Source organism: Orcinus orca, chromosome 5 (assembly GCF_937001465.1).
Source record: "Orcinus orca chromosome 5, mOrcOrc1.1, whole genome shotgun sequence".
In the NCBI taxonomy this organism is placed as follows: Eukaryota; Metazoa; Chordata; class Mammalia; order Artiodactyla; family Delphinidae; genus Orcinus; species Orcinus orca.
In genome coordinates, this window is record NC_064563.1 from 90,138,946 (window position 1) to 90,153,072 (window position 14,127).

The 14,127-nt window shown below is 42.5% G+C and overlaps 1 long non-coding RNA gene across 1 annotated transcript in view; it reads left to right on the forward strand.

Annotated features, from left to right (window-relative positions):
* Positions 1-14,127, forward strand: part of LOC117202246 (uncharacterized) — a 56,901-nt gene that overhangs the window by 23,941 nt on the left and 18,833 nt on the right. The window contains exon 2 of the long non-coding RNA XR_007477593.1: positions 2,855-2,990. This is a non-coding gene — a long non-coding RNA (uncharacterized LOC117202246). The remainder of the gene's footprint in view (positions 1-2,854; positions 2,991-14,127) is intronic.

Here is a 14,127-nt window from a genome sequence, read left to right on the forward strand (position 1 = left end):
GCTCTCACTGGCTGAGAAAACTTTTCCCAGAACCCTCAGGGACTGATGGTGGGAATGTAGACTGGAGCAGTCATTCTGGAGAGGAGTTTGGCAGTACTTGGTGAAATTAAGTGCGCCTATGCCCTGTGACCCAGCTATCCCTCTCTGGAGTCTACACCCCAGAGAAACTCAGGCACAAGTCCATTAAGAGATGTATATGAGGGTGTTCTATGCACCACTGGGTGTGGGAATTATAATGATGATGATGATGATGACGATGATGACGATGACGATGATGATGTTGATGGCTCACACTTGCTGGATGCTTATGTGTGCTCAGTACTTTACATGTTCTCAGTACTCTACATGAAGTAGGCACTATTACTATCTCTGTTTTGGAAATGAGAACACAGGTATGGGGAGGTGGAGTAAATGGGCTAAGCTCACACAGTTGGTCAATGGAAATGATGCCAGGCAGTCTGGCTCCTGAGTGTGCACTCCTAACCATTATGCTTTATGGTCTACCTCTGTGTCCATCATTGGGGAATGAATAGATAAATGTGGAATACTGTTCATCAAACACATGGGCAACTCGTAAAAGCATAGAGCTGAGTGAAAAGAGAAGGAAAAAAAGGAATGAGTTCCATAGTCCACTGCCATATATGCATATATATACTTATATATTTACATACATATATATTTTAAATGTATACAATGATGATACAGCATCATGAAATTTCAAATGTATTAATATATGTACACAACCAAGTACGTATTAGTATCTGGGGTGGGGGCAAGTAGAAGTCAGGGATGAAAAGGAAATGTATAAAAAAAGAAAAAATAAAACAAAAGCTAACAAAATGAGAGAAGGCCTTGCCCAGAATGGTGATGACTGGGGGTCATGAATTGAGGAGTGACTTAACTCTGCTCTCTTCTCCTGAGACTCATATTTCTCCCCTATAATTCCCTTCAAGAAACTAGATGCAAAGCTCCATCCCACTTCTGGGAGAATCAGAGCAGGCAAGTTCATTCTCATTCTCTTCCTCGGGGTTCCCCCACTCACCCTCGACACTCTTACCCCTGGGAGTAGCAAAGCCCTGAGATAGATGTGCATTCTGCCCAGTGTTTGACTCCACCTTAAGAAGTAAGTTTACTTCCTCCCATTTTACAGATGAAAAGAGAGGCAGTTCAGAGAGCTAGTGACCTGTACTTGCTCGTGTTCATTTTCAGCAGAACTGGCACCTCACCCAGGTCAGTGTAGAGCTTCCATCCTATGCTTTACAACATACCCATGGACATGGTCCTGGAAACCACCAGTTTCCTCTGTAGAAACAGCCATTGTTTCCAAGAATCAAAGGGATTTCCATGGTTTTGTTTGATGAAGGTCTCAAAGCAATGACTATATATTCAGGGACGATAATACAATTATTTTAATTAAATTTTTCCTAGTGTTACATAGGAATAGAGCATTATTGCAAATCTTTTGAGAAAATTATTTATTTGCATCTCATGTACCTCTGGCAGTGGCTGATCCTAACATTTGGCATTGTTAGGACCTGCTCACGCCTCCATGGCAGGCTTGTCTGCAAATGAGCATCACTCAGTCCGTTATTCCTGGAGCATCTCAAAATGTAATTCCAGCATTTCTAAATGAGTTAAATACACGCACAGCTCACATTATCGTGTATCACTGTTTCCTATACAGATGGAGAATTCATTCATATTCAATGTTGTAATCAGAAAGACTTCAGAGAATGATTCAACAGGCCGTTATTTGGCAAATGCGCAATGACTGTTAAGATGTAGTTATCTCATTCATCCTGTTTTCAGAGTCAGGTAGGCGTGAGAATTCAGCTTCTTTGAACACCTTGACAGTTTTATTCTCACAACACTTATTTATAAGTTGCTCACTGTCTATCTGACACTGATAGAAGATACAGCTCTGATCAGAGGACAAACTGACAATGAAATTGACTGGACAAGTGTATGTGGAGATACACATACAGGACTGTGCAGCCCAAACTGTGGTTGCTAGTTAGAGTGGAGCACTTCATAAATTATGTGAAGAGGCTGTACCAGGATTGCGAGCAAAGAGTGGGGAGGTTTAGAGAGGCAGAGAGGAGGAGGAAAAAGGCTGAGTAGCAGACCCCAAGTTGTGAGTCAGGAATGAGGAGGAGGGGGAACGGGAGTGCAGAAGAGAAGAGGGTGAAGAAAGAGCCTGAGGAGGGTGTGCCCGAAGGGGAGTGGAGGGATAGCATAGGAGGTGAAGGTGGCCAGGCTTGGCTTCCTACTCTGAGACTTACGGAGGCATGGCTGAAAGAAGGCCTCATATTGACTCCTATAGACTGTGGGTCTGAAAGCCTGCCCCCAGAGAATTCTGGCAGATGCCGTTTTGGATGTATGTTCTCAGCTCTCTTTAATCACTAGAGGCAGAAAGGGGTCTTGCCATGCCGCAGAGCAAATTTCCCTGGGAGCAGCTATTGGGATGCTCAAATTCTGGCAGTTCCTGGAAAGATGCCCGAAACGCTCAGAGCACTCCTCTCCCTGAGCCTTCTCACAAGCCATTCCTCTCACCTGGGTAGTCTTCCTGTTCCTCTCCTGCTCTCCAGACCTGTGCTGTCCAAAATGCTGGCCACAAGTCACCTGTGCACCTGAAATGGAGATATATTGTGAGTGTAAAATACACCCAGGATTTCAAAATCGGATGTTAAAAAAAATGTGAACTCGCTCATCAATAATTATTTTTATATTTATTGCATGTGAAAATGATAATATTTTGGATATATCTATCTAAATAAAATATAACATTAAAATGAATGCACCCCTTTCTTCTTACTTTTTCATATGTGGCTCCCACTGCATGTCTACTGGACAGCCCTGCCTGAAATTTCATGCATCCTTTGAGTGGTTATACAGGTTGGTGGCCAAGTTTCCAAGCTCTGGAGCCAGGCTGCAGAAGTTCAAATCCTGGATTCATATCTCGATACTTCACAGCAGGCGACTGGATTGAGGTAACTTAATCTCTCCATGCCTCAATTTTCTTCTAGCAACAGTCCCGGTCCCTGCCTCACCAGGATCTCCTACACCCTGCTGCCTGAGTCCTTCTAGCAGGACACATGGCCCTGACTCTCTTTTAGGGTGTGTAAGTTGTTTCATTAATTCACAGAGTTTCTCAGAGTTGTGCCTGATTAACTCTTCATTGCCCACCTGATCTTTCTGTCAACCTGTCAACGCCCAGACGGGGATGATGTGCCCCCTCCCAGAAGGGCTTCAGATTTCCAAGTCATCTGGTAAAGTCGCCTGCACACACAGGGCCACATCTCACAAGTGACGGTGATGCATTCCTCTTTCAGGGGTTACATAAGAGTGGGGAGCAGGTTCTGCTTAGTTTACAAGTAAACATTTTTTATTGACCTATAACACATTCAGAAAAATACAAAATTCGTAGTCAAATCGATGAGGTTTTAAAATTGAAATTTTTGTAACCTCCATAAAAATCAAGAAACAGAACATGAAATGTGATTCCAGGGCTTCCTCCACCCCCACTCCAGGGTCCCTCTCAGTTACCTCCTCTTCCCTAAAGATAACCACTGTCTTGCCATGGATCATCATAGATAGTTTTTTCCATTTCAGCTTTAGGTAAATGAAATTGTACTCTTGTGTTGGACTTTTTTCACTCAACTTTATGTTTACAAGGTTCATCTATGTTGTTATGTTAGCAGTTGTCTGTTCATTACCATTGCTGAATAATATTCCATTTCTATAAATTTATCACAATTTGCTTATTCATTCCACTATTAATGGATATTCGGACTGTTTTCAGTTTGGGACTATTGTGAACAACGCTGCTATGAGCATTCTTTTGCACTAAGGAGTGGAATTTGGCGGATATAGGATATGCATGTGTATAGCTATAGTAGATACTTCTAAACCCACTTTCAAAGGGTTTGTACCAATTTCCACTCTCAACAGCAATGCATGAGAATTCCAGATGTTCCATACCTTTGCCAACACCTTTTTTCCCCCCATTTGGAAGGTAAGGAGTGGTTTAATTTGCATTTCCCTGAGGAGTAAACTCCTTTTCATATGCTTATAGGCCATTTGTATATCTTCTTTGTTTAGTTCAAGTCTACTACCACTTTCCCCTTCCCCCTAAAATTTTATTTATTTGGGTTGACTATCATTTTCTTATTGACATGTATGATATCTTTAAATACTTCAAATTTAAATCCTTTGTTGGATACATGGGTTGCAGATATCTTTTCCTAGTCCGTGGCCTGAATTTTCATGCTCTTAATGGTGTATTCTAATGAACATTTCTTAAATTTAATGAAGCCTAATCAATCTTTTCCTGTAAGAGTTATTTTTGTAATCTGTTTAAGAAATCTTTGCCTACCTGATAGAGCCAGTTTAAAGTTAGTAAATTTCCTCAATCCATACCACAGTGCTGGAGCTAAAAACTAACAAGAACTTTCCATATTAACAAACTAACAAACCATTTGATGCACTAAACCATTTGTGTTATTCTTCTAAATGTCATAAATTCTGTCCCTTGAGTCACATTCTCTCCTGTTTACTCCCCAAACCTCACACTTGAATTCAAATGCTTGCTCCTGGTCTTTCCCTGTTTTTCCTTCCCATCCTTTTGGCACTCACACACCCCACACCTGGGCTACCTTTATTTTTTATTTCAAACATTCATAAGGCTCTCCTTTGTATTTAATAGGAAAAAAAATACTAATATTTATTGAGAGCTTACTATGTGCCAGGCACAGTGCTAAGTGCTTTTCATGCATTCTCTCATTTACTCATGTGAAAAACTCATCAGGTACCTACTAGCACATTTCAGATGTAAAAAGTGAGATTTAGGGAGGTCAAGGTCTCTAGCTAGAAAGCTACAGAGCCAAGATTTCAGTCTGAGGTCTACCTGACCCAAAGTTGGTGCCATGAACCTTCACATCATACTGCCCCTCCTAGCCCTTAGATTAGATTTGTAGCTCTGGTTGGGGTCCCATGTTTTCCATCTAGGACAGAAAGTCTTAGAATTGTTTTTTGATTGACCAGTCAACTTCTGAGCAAGAAGTTCAATAGCTCCTGTCTAAGGGGAGCACCTCCTTTTTACTTCAGCCAATGGTGGAGGTGATCAGGCCCTTTTCTGTGCAGGATCTTCACACTTCTAACACCCCATTTTCCTCCCTCCTGCCCCACCACCTTCCACTTATTAGGTCCACTGCAGCTGCTTCCTGCAGGCTACAGCTCTTAGCGTATTGCAGGGTGAGCGAGTCCAGGTGTGGCCCCAGGGGGAAGGCAGAAGCGATCTTCATGAGTCAAACCCCATGGGAAACTGCAAACAGGGGCTCAGAGAGAGCACTGGGGAAGGCTTTCTGAGGTGACTTGGGGATCCAGGCTGGGGGATGAGTGGACATTCTTTTAAAATGATCCTTCATAGTATAAAAGCATTTCTATTGCTACTGCACAAAGAGAGGTACGAAAGCTTCATCCCTGGATGCCTACAATCTAATCCAGACCAGGAGACATGGATGCAGGCAGGAGGCTCCTGAGAAAATCAACCTCACATTTGTCTAACACTTTCCACTTTTTTATGCTTTTATACCATGACCTCATCTAATCCCTAGAAGGAATCCTTGTAAGGTCAGGAAGGCAGGTGCAGTGGGGTCTATTTTATAGTTGTACAAGCCGACAACTAGAGAGGCCAAATAACTTGCCTAAATTAGTTTAGGTAAATGATGATAGGCGCAGGATTAGATTCAAGTCTCCATATTTCTATACCAGTGTTTTTCTACTGGACCTTGCTGCCTCCATAAAAAGGGTCACTAAAATTTAAATCAAGGCCTCCTGATAACTCTTTAAGTGTCAAGCATTTTACTGTAAGTTAGGGAACATATGGAGAATACTGTCCTCAGGATATAGTCTAGTGGACAAGATAGGAATATTAAGACCCTTTTATTGAAATATAACATATGCACAGGAAAGACAAAAATCATGTGTTCAGCTCAATGAACTGTCACAAAGCAAACACACCTGTGAAATCACCACTTAGATCATGAAACAGAACAATATGGGCATCTAGCAGCCCTCTTTTTGCCCCCAGGATTGGAGTGCTAACAATTAAATATGCTACAGGGTAGACCAAAATTAAGCTAAATAGTTGCAGAAACTAAACTTCCAGAGGGTAATGAAAGAAGCAAAGGTCACTGAAAGAAGTTTCCCAGGTGAGGTGCCTTGGCTAGCTGCCTAGTGCAGGTAACTCACAGAAAAGTGTCCTAGGGTAGGGAATCAGAGATGCAATGGCAGGAGAGAAGCTCAAAGAATGGAAAGAAGCTGCCTCTTAGCCCCATAGGAAGAAGAAGGGGCTGGGAAGGGCCTGGGCAGCCCGAGCAGCTGAGGAGACCCTGGGAGCCGCTGCAGCCTCCTACCCACACTGATGCCATGGCGGTATATTGTCTCCACAGCTGAGTGCTTTTCAGTTCCCCTCTCCCCAAACTCTTAACCTCATTCTCACACTCTCTCTGTGAGGTTTCCCCGTTGGCAAGAAAGGTGAGAAAATGTCAAGCATACCCAAATGAGGAAACTTAGAAGAGGCGCTTGTGGCTTTAGCTCAGCTGCCTGGGCTGCAGCCTAAGTTACTGTCTGAGATCTAACACGGGGTGAAGGAACCACGCAAGCACAGTCCTTGCACAATTTAGAGAGAACCATGCAGTGGATGTGGTTTAAATGGACACTTCCTTAGGAGAGACTGTTGCAGTGTTTGTACAACAAGTGATATAGGTGACTAAGAACACTAAACTTCAGGTTTTCTCAAGTTTGAATTATAACTGCTTATTATCTAACCTAAAACTGGGGGATCTATGTATGATGTTATTCATCTAAATATTTCAAAGCAGAGACTCTAAAATAGGATGCTATGTAAAGAATACTTGGGTTGATCACCCCTTCATAAACTGTTTATACCAGCCCAGGAAAGAAGCAGAAGTCTCTGGGTGTTTTTGATCTTCTTCTTGAGGGCACTGGCCTGGACTGCTGTTTTCCAAGAAGACTCCTTCAGACCAAGGGTAGAGACTATGGCATTTATGCCAGGGGCAGCAACTGGGGAGTTTTTAGGCATTTAGGAGTGATGTTAGGGATAGAAGAATGTGTATGCAGGGTGTGGTATGGTGTGGTGTGTGAGTTTGGCGAATTGTGAAGGACTAGTCTATTTTTGGTACCTGCCCAAGCACCCACCTTTCTCCATCACTACCCTACTCTTCCCAACCTGTCTATCAGTCCACTCTCAAGCCAGGTTCCTATTCCAAGGGTTTTTCTTTAACATTTTTGATTGTGATCATGGAAGACATACACACACACACACATTTTAAAAATCTTCTTGCATCATCTATTTTGTACTTTGATATTTTCTATTTTATTCTATTCTTTCACCTAAAAATGCTGAACTCGGGCTTCCCTGGTGGCGCAGTGGTTGGGAGTCCGCCTGCCGATGCAGGGGACACGGGTTCGTGCCCCGGGCCGGGAGGATCCCACATGCCGCAGAGCAGCTGGGCCCATGAGCCATGGCCATTGAGCCTGCGCGTCCGGAGCCTGTGCTCCGCAACGGGAGAGGCCACAACAGTGAGAGAACCGCGTACCGCAAAAAAAAAAAAAAAAAAATGCTGAACTCCACCCACCAAACTAATTTTCACAATCCATGTATTTTCATAAAGTATTACTCCGTCTCAATCCAGGAAAGTTATTGATAAATAAGGTAGATGTTTATTTTGCTTTGCTTTGGTTTTTGATAAGCATTAATGTTTCACCACTGTTTGAAATTTTTAAACTTTACCCCTGAGCTTCATAAGGCTCTCTCAGCAGCCTGGGTAAAAGAGAGAGGTTCTATACAGACCCTCAGTTTTCTCCCACCTGGGAGGGAAGACCCCAGGACTCTTGGGTTCTGCCCTGCACACGGTTTGAAAGAGACTTGCAGGAGCAGTGGGTGCTCTTCCAAAGTACACAGAAGTCAGATAAGAGGGTGCAATGGACATGAGATGCAATAGCTCTTCCAATATTTGAATTCTGAATTACTTTAGCATGTGGACAAAATACCACAGCAGTTCTTGAAACACAGCATCAATATGATTTATCAAAGCCATTTAAAATTTAACCTTCATTTACTTCAAGAATGAAGAAAGGCCTGCAGGCTCAAGCTCATGGTTGCCCACCTTCGTTCTAGGTGGAGAGACATCATTGGCATGACTGAGGCTAGTAGGTAGAGACTGAAGGTGTCTTATAAAAGGTTAAAGAAGGGCTTCTGGAGAAGGAAGGCAAGAGCTGCCTTGAGAGGAGTCATGGCCATAGCTAAATGTAAGGCTGTAATGGTAGTGTCAAATGAGAAAGCTAGGAATGTGGAGTTCAGCTTATAACAATGAAAAATAAACCCAAACAAGAACATTATTGGTAGTTAAACATTGATCCTAAATCAGTGCCATATATGAAAAGGAAAGGGGAGTTCTCCTCCTTAGTGACTCATATGTAAAAATGATCAGTTTTTGTTGTTGTTCAACTTCCATTTATTAAGTATTTGCTCAACCTGAAGGGATTTGCCCAAGGACACACAACTTAGAACTGGAATTAAACCCAGGTATTTCTGATCCCAAAGGCCATGTCCTTTTCACAAAAACCCAATGATTCCCAAAATTACTTCCAGTCCAGTAGGACTGTAGGTGGATGGCTTTTGTGAGTTTTTTTTCTTCCTTCTTTTTTCATATTTTTCAAACTTTTTCTAATGATCATGAATTGCTTTCTTAAACAAAAGTGAATGCAATATACTCTATTTTTTTAAAAAAGTACCCACCAGGGAGGGCTTCCCTGGTGGCGCAGTGGTTGAGAGTCCGCCTGCCGATGCAGGGGACACAGGTTCGTGCCCCGGTCCGGGAAGATCCCACATGCCGCGGAGCGGCTGGGCCCGTGAGCCATGGCCCTGGGCCTGCGCGTCCGGCGCCTGTGCTCCGCAACAGGAGAGGCCACAAACGTGAGAGGCCCGCGTAGCGCAAAAAAAAAAAAAAAAAAAGTACCCACCAGGGATTTATTTCCAGTCTCAGAAGGAAACAACATTCCAACTATTTCAAACAATTTTGCCAGCGCTGATTTATTCTATCTCTAAATATTTTTTCAGGTTGGAATGCACTCTGTGTTTGAGAAGTTCCCTACTCTAGTAGCCACCTTCATTTGGTTGTATTGGAACCATCCTTTTAAGCTCAATTCCATTTTCTCTCTTCTCCCCATTAGGCAAAACACAGCTGAATTTTCTAGCTTTTTTTTTTTTTTTTTTTTTTGGTTGGGGGGATTGACGTAAATTCCCCAGTGGAAGAAAGTAACAAGAGTGAAAGGGTCTTATTACTGAGGGTGAAGAGTGTTCAAAGTACCAGTGATTGAAGAGTTCTGGTATATATACATAGGGCAGCTTTCCTCTTTGTAATAAAAGGGTGCTATAGTAAAGCAGATCCAAGAAATTTCAGGAAGAGGGCTACAGAAACAGAGAAGTTGGGCTTGACCTCAAAACTTACCTTCTTCACAATTTTATTTTTAACTGGTCTCAGTTCTGGGCTATCTTCTCATTGCTATCATCTTCCCATGTGAAGTGAGCAGTCATGACTTCGTGCTACTTGGATCCAAAAGTCATCCAAGAAGAACATTTCCTGGACTCTATAACACTGGCCCTCTGAGACAAGCTCACTAATACGAATACACAGGAGGAAAAGGAAGCAAATGTGCCTTAAGCAAACTGGTACATATAAGCATGATAATTTGTTCAAATGAAACCACCACCTTCCACCCCTCCCTACTTCTCCTTCAAGTACTTCTCCTTGTTTGTACTTATAGCTTGCTTTCAAAAAAATTTTTATTCTGCATGTGCTAGTTCGGCCCTCAAGATACAATAGGGAGAGAGATATTGATAGCCTATTCCAATCTTCTGATGGATAATTTTGGCATCATGAAGGGTTAAGCAAAGGAAATCATTCCTTGTGGCCCAAGACTTATTGATTTCCCCACAGACAAAAGAGACTAAAAGCAAAGATCCCAGATAGGTCTAAGGAGCAGATATTTTGTGGGCTGAATAACCAAATCTGAGGGCACAAAGCATCTGGAAAGTGTTGCAAGAAAACTAAGCATCTGAAAATACGTATTGCCAAATTTTATTAAGCAAATAAAACTGCAGTGCCACATGCATAAGAAATGCTGCTGTGAGGGTGTCTGGAATGCACCCTAGAAGGGAAAAGCGCTCAGGGTCTAGGTAAGTCTCCCATATTCTTGTGACCTTCCTTGGGGATAAACAATCCTAAGTAAAGAAATCTCCAGTTGACAATCTGGAAGCCTTCTGCATATATGAGAGAGGGCCAAAGAAGAATTATAAGGGAGACTGGGAAGGGCATAATGAGACTTACTTTGGGGGCAAGAAATGCATTGCTGTAGAAGGAGTAAAAAATACAAGTCAGCTTCCCATCCAGTTTAACACCAGACTGGAGTTCCCACAGACAATCATTCTAAGGGTATAATCATGGAGTGAATTTGTGTCCTTAAACCAAATCCAACCAACCAATTAAGCATGTATGAGGACCAGAAGAGCTCTGGTCATGACAATAGCAGGAAGAATCAACCAGCAGGCCATCCCCGTCTTATGTCTGGAAATGCAATTTTAAGTTGGAATCTGAATCAAGATCTTTCTTGTGGGCGCATTCATCCTGATTCCTCTCTCTGAAACACCAGGCCCTGGCTGGCTGCTTTGGCAAGTTGGGCCTTGAATCAGGTCAGACATGTACTTAATTCAAAAGGTTCTCTCATTCATATTCATTCATTCATTCATTCATCCATATTCTCTCTCTCTCTCTCTCCACCCCCCTCCCCCCCGCCTCTCCTGTTGGGAAGCTCAAACCAAGAAGTCCTGGGCTCTGATCTCAGTTGTGGCCCACACCAGCAGCATGGTGGTAGAACACACCACTTTGCTCAAGTCTTGCTCTTAAGCTTTACTCTTCCAGAATTATAGGAGTTTAGACCTTTTCTAATGCTTCTTGTAAAATTGAGGCGTATGCATCCGTAAAGGTATAAATTGTTATTTCTTCTTTTCTGTTCACACAAACACTACCTTTCAGAAGTTGTTACATTAAGAAAGCATCGAACAGCATCAGCTTATAAAACTGCACAGGCTTGCTGAGCTGAAGGTTCAGAATAATAGGAAGAAAAATACACCAAATTCGATATCTGAGGTAACAGAATGAAATATGGAGTGGAATTAAAAGCATTTAGCACTTCTATATTTTTAGACACAATTTATTCAGTGACCTTGATTCTTATAAATTCCGGTGGTTTAGGGTCTTCGCTTAGTGGATCAGTCCTGAAATCCATACTGACAGAAAATATTAGCAAAACGGGGCAGTCTCTTAATTAGGAGAGAATGCAGAGCTCTATGGGAACTGGTCCTTATTTTTATGGGCTGCTTAGTTAGCTTCATGAGAAGAAAGACTGGAAGTACTAATTTTCCTATAGAGCTCATTTATTGAGTCCCATCTTTGGATTCTTCAAAAATAATGCTTTTGGGAATTATTTAGAATGTTGATTACTTGATACAGTGAATGGTTTTATTGAGCTCCACATTCCCATAAGAGTGTCTGGCGGCAGGAATCAGAGATGAAATTGGCCAAAGTTCTGATACCTACCACACAAATCTTTTCAAAGGGTCCCAAGTTTGACATGTCTTTACTCCCTTCCTGTAATGTCATCTCTCTGTGACATTACTGTGAGTCCACACCAAAGGCAAAGGAAATGATGGCATTTCCTTGAACTGTGAGTGAGATTTTAGGAGAGACTTTATGTTGCTGTTAAAACTACTCACATATGCTAAGTACATCTCCAAGAAGATAATGGCGTAATGTCTGCTACTGTACTTGTACCTCGCTAATGTCCTGGATCAGTTACTCATATACCTGTTAGTATATTACAGTTAGATGGCAGTGGGAGGTTATTTGTTTTTATGTTACCAGCTCCTAACTCAATTAATTCCACATAGTAGAAGCTCCAGAAGCATTTTCTTACTTAAATTTATTTTGGACTCTGGTTTTCTGCTCAGTTCCAACCTATAGCAAGACCAAGATGACTCAAATAAATCCAAAGGAATAGGACACAGGGGATTTGTAGTGGGGTGGAAGGTGCCCACCCCACCCCCCAGAAAAAGATATGTCCATGTATTAATCCCTGGAACATGTGAATATGACTTTATTTGGAAAAAGCGTCTTTGCCGACATAATTATGTTAAGGTTTTGGGATGATATCATCCTGGATTATCTAGGTGGGCTCCAAGTCCAATAACAAGTGTCCTATGAGAACCACAGAGGACAGACACTCACAGTGGAGAAGGTGATGTGAAGACAGAGGCAGAGGTTGGAGTGATGCATCTATAAGTCAAGAACACCAGTAATTGCTGGTGGCCACCAGAAGCTAGAAGAGAGACCTGGAACTGACTCTCCCTCAGAGCTTCCAGAAGGAATCAATGCTGCTAACACTTTGATTTCGGACTTTGCCCTCCAGAACTGTGAGAGAATGAATGTCTGTTGCTTGCAGCCACTAAGTTTGTGATAATTATTTATGGAAGCCACAGGAATCAAACACAGGATCTCCAGAAAGTCCGTAGAAAGCAGAGTATTTACTTTTCAAAGGTGGTACATTCCTGCTGAGCTGACTGTCCTCATCCTACAGTATGGATAACGAGAAAAGCCAAACATGTACTGGCCACAGTGTCTCACCCCTGGTGCCATACTCTACTGCAAAGTTCACCCAACAAGGACTTCCTGCTTCTGAGTTCTGGTCCAGCTTCACCTTGGTCAAGTTACTCTTTCTGTCTGGACTTCAATTACCTTGTTACAAAATGGAGGTGCTCTTGTTGTACCCCACGTATGGGGTACAACAAGAGCACCTTCATACCTCACAGAAGTGTATGAAGCGGGGTGGAGAGGCAGGAGTTAGCAGAATGGGTGTTTGTGAGAGAGAATAACTTGAGTGGCACAATTTGAAGCCTGGCTAGTAAAGCATTGAACAGTAGAAGATGTCTAGATTTAGTAATAGTCTCCTACCAGTAGGTTTGTGGCTCCTATGTAATTTTGCAGAGGGGGCATTTTGCTCTTGGGGGGGGGCATTATTTTTCAGACCGATCCAGGCCAATGCTTATATATCATTACATTTATAAGTCTTCAGCTGACGACACAGCTGTGTCAGCTAGAGTGCCTGCAGCTGAGTCAATATAAATTGTAACCAAGAATACTATAATCCAGAAAAATGGTCCACTCTAAAAGAACATCAGTCCCAAGAGAGGCCACCTGGGGCCTTGAGCTTTCACGTGGAAGTTTAGAACTTTCTCTTGGGCCCTGTCTATTGAGCCATTCTTACTGTTCCACGGCCAGCTTGTGCCCAAGCATCTGCTGTGTGAAGTGACAGGGATGCTGCAGAGCCCCCCTTACTCATCCGAAAGGGGGGGGCACAGGAGCACCCAGGCAGGCGTGGGAGCCTGCCCTCGAGGGCTCACAACAGGAGGTGGTTCTGAGTCCCCGTGAGAATCCTATTCTGGTCCTTGTCTGGGTGCCAGGGAGTTGTGAAAGTGGGCTGAATACCATTTCCTTGATCACCCAGTTTATGGACAGTCTGTAAACAGAATTTAATTTCTGAAGGATACGCTCCACAGAGCATTCCTGGCAAACATACAGAGGTCTGTGAAGCAGGCAAAGCCTATCCCACATAGCCCCTCCCAGCCCAGGATCTAACGTCTGATAGTTAGGGTTAGAATCCTGGCTCTGTCTTTATTCACTGTGAGATGTTACTTTTCTCAGTTTCAGTCTCTCATTTGTAAAATCATACCATCTAACACATGGTATTTTTGTAAATATTAAATCCAATAACACAAATGAGTGGCTTCGCACTGAAAGTAGAGGCATAAGACATGGTAAATACTTGAAAATGTTAGTTTTTTTTTTTTTTTTAAAAAAAGCCTGATTTCTATATCCTTTCTTTTTCACTCTTTTTGTTGTCTTCCTACAGGGCTCACAGTCCTCAACCTATCAACACACACATTTCTAATATCCCGACTTACTTCCTCTAATTAACAACATTGCA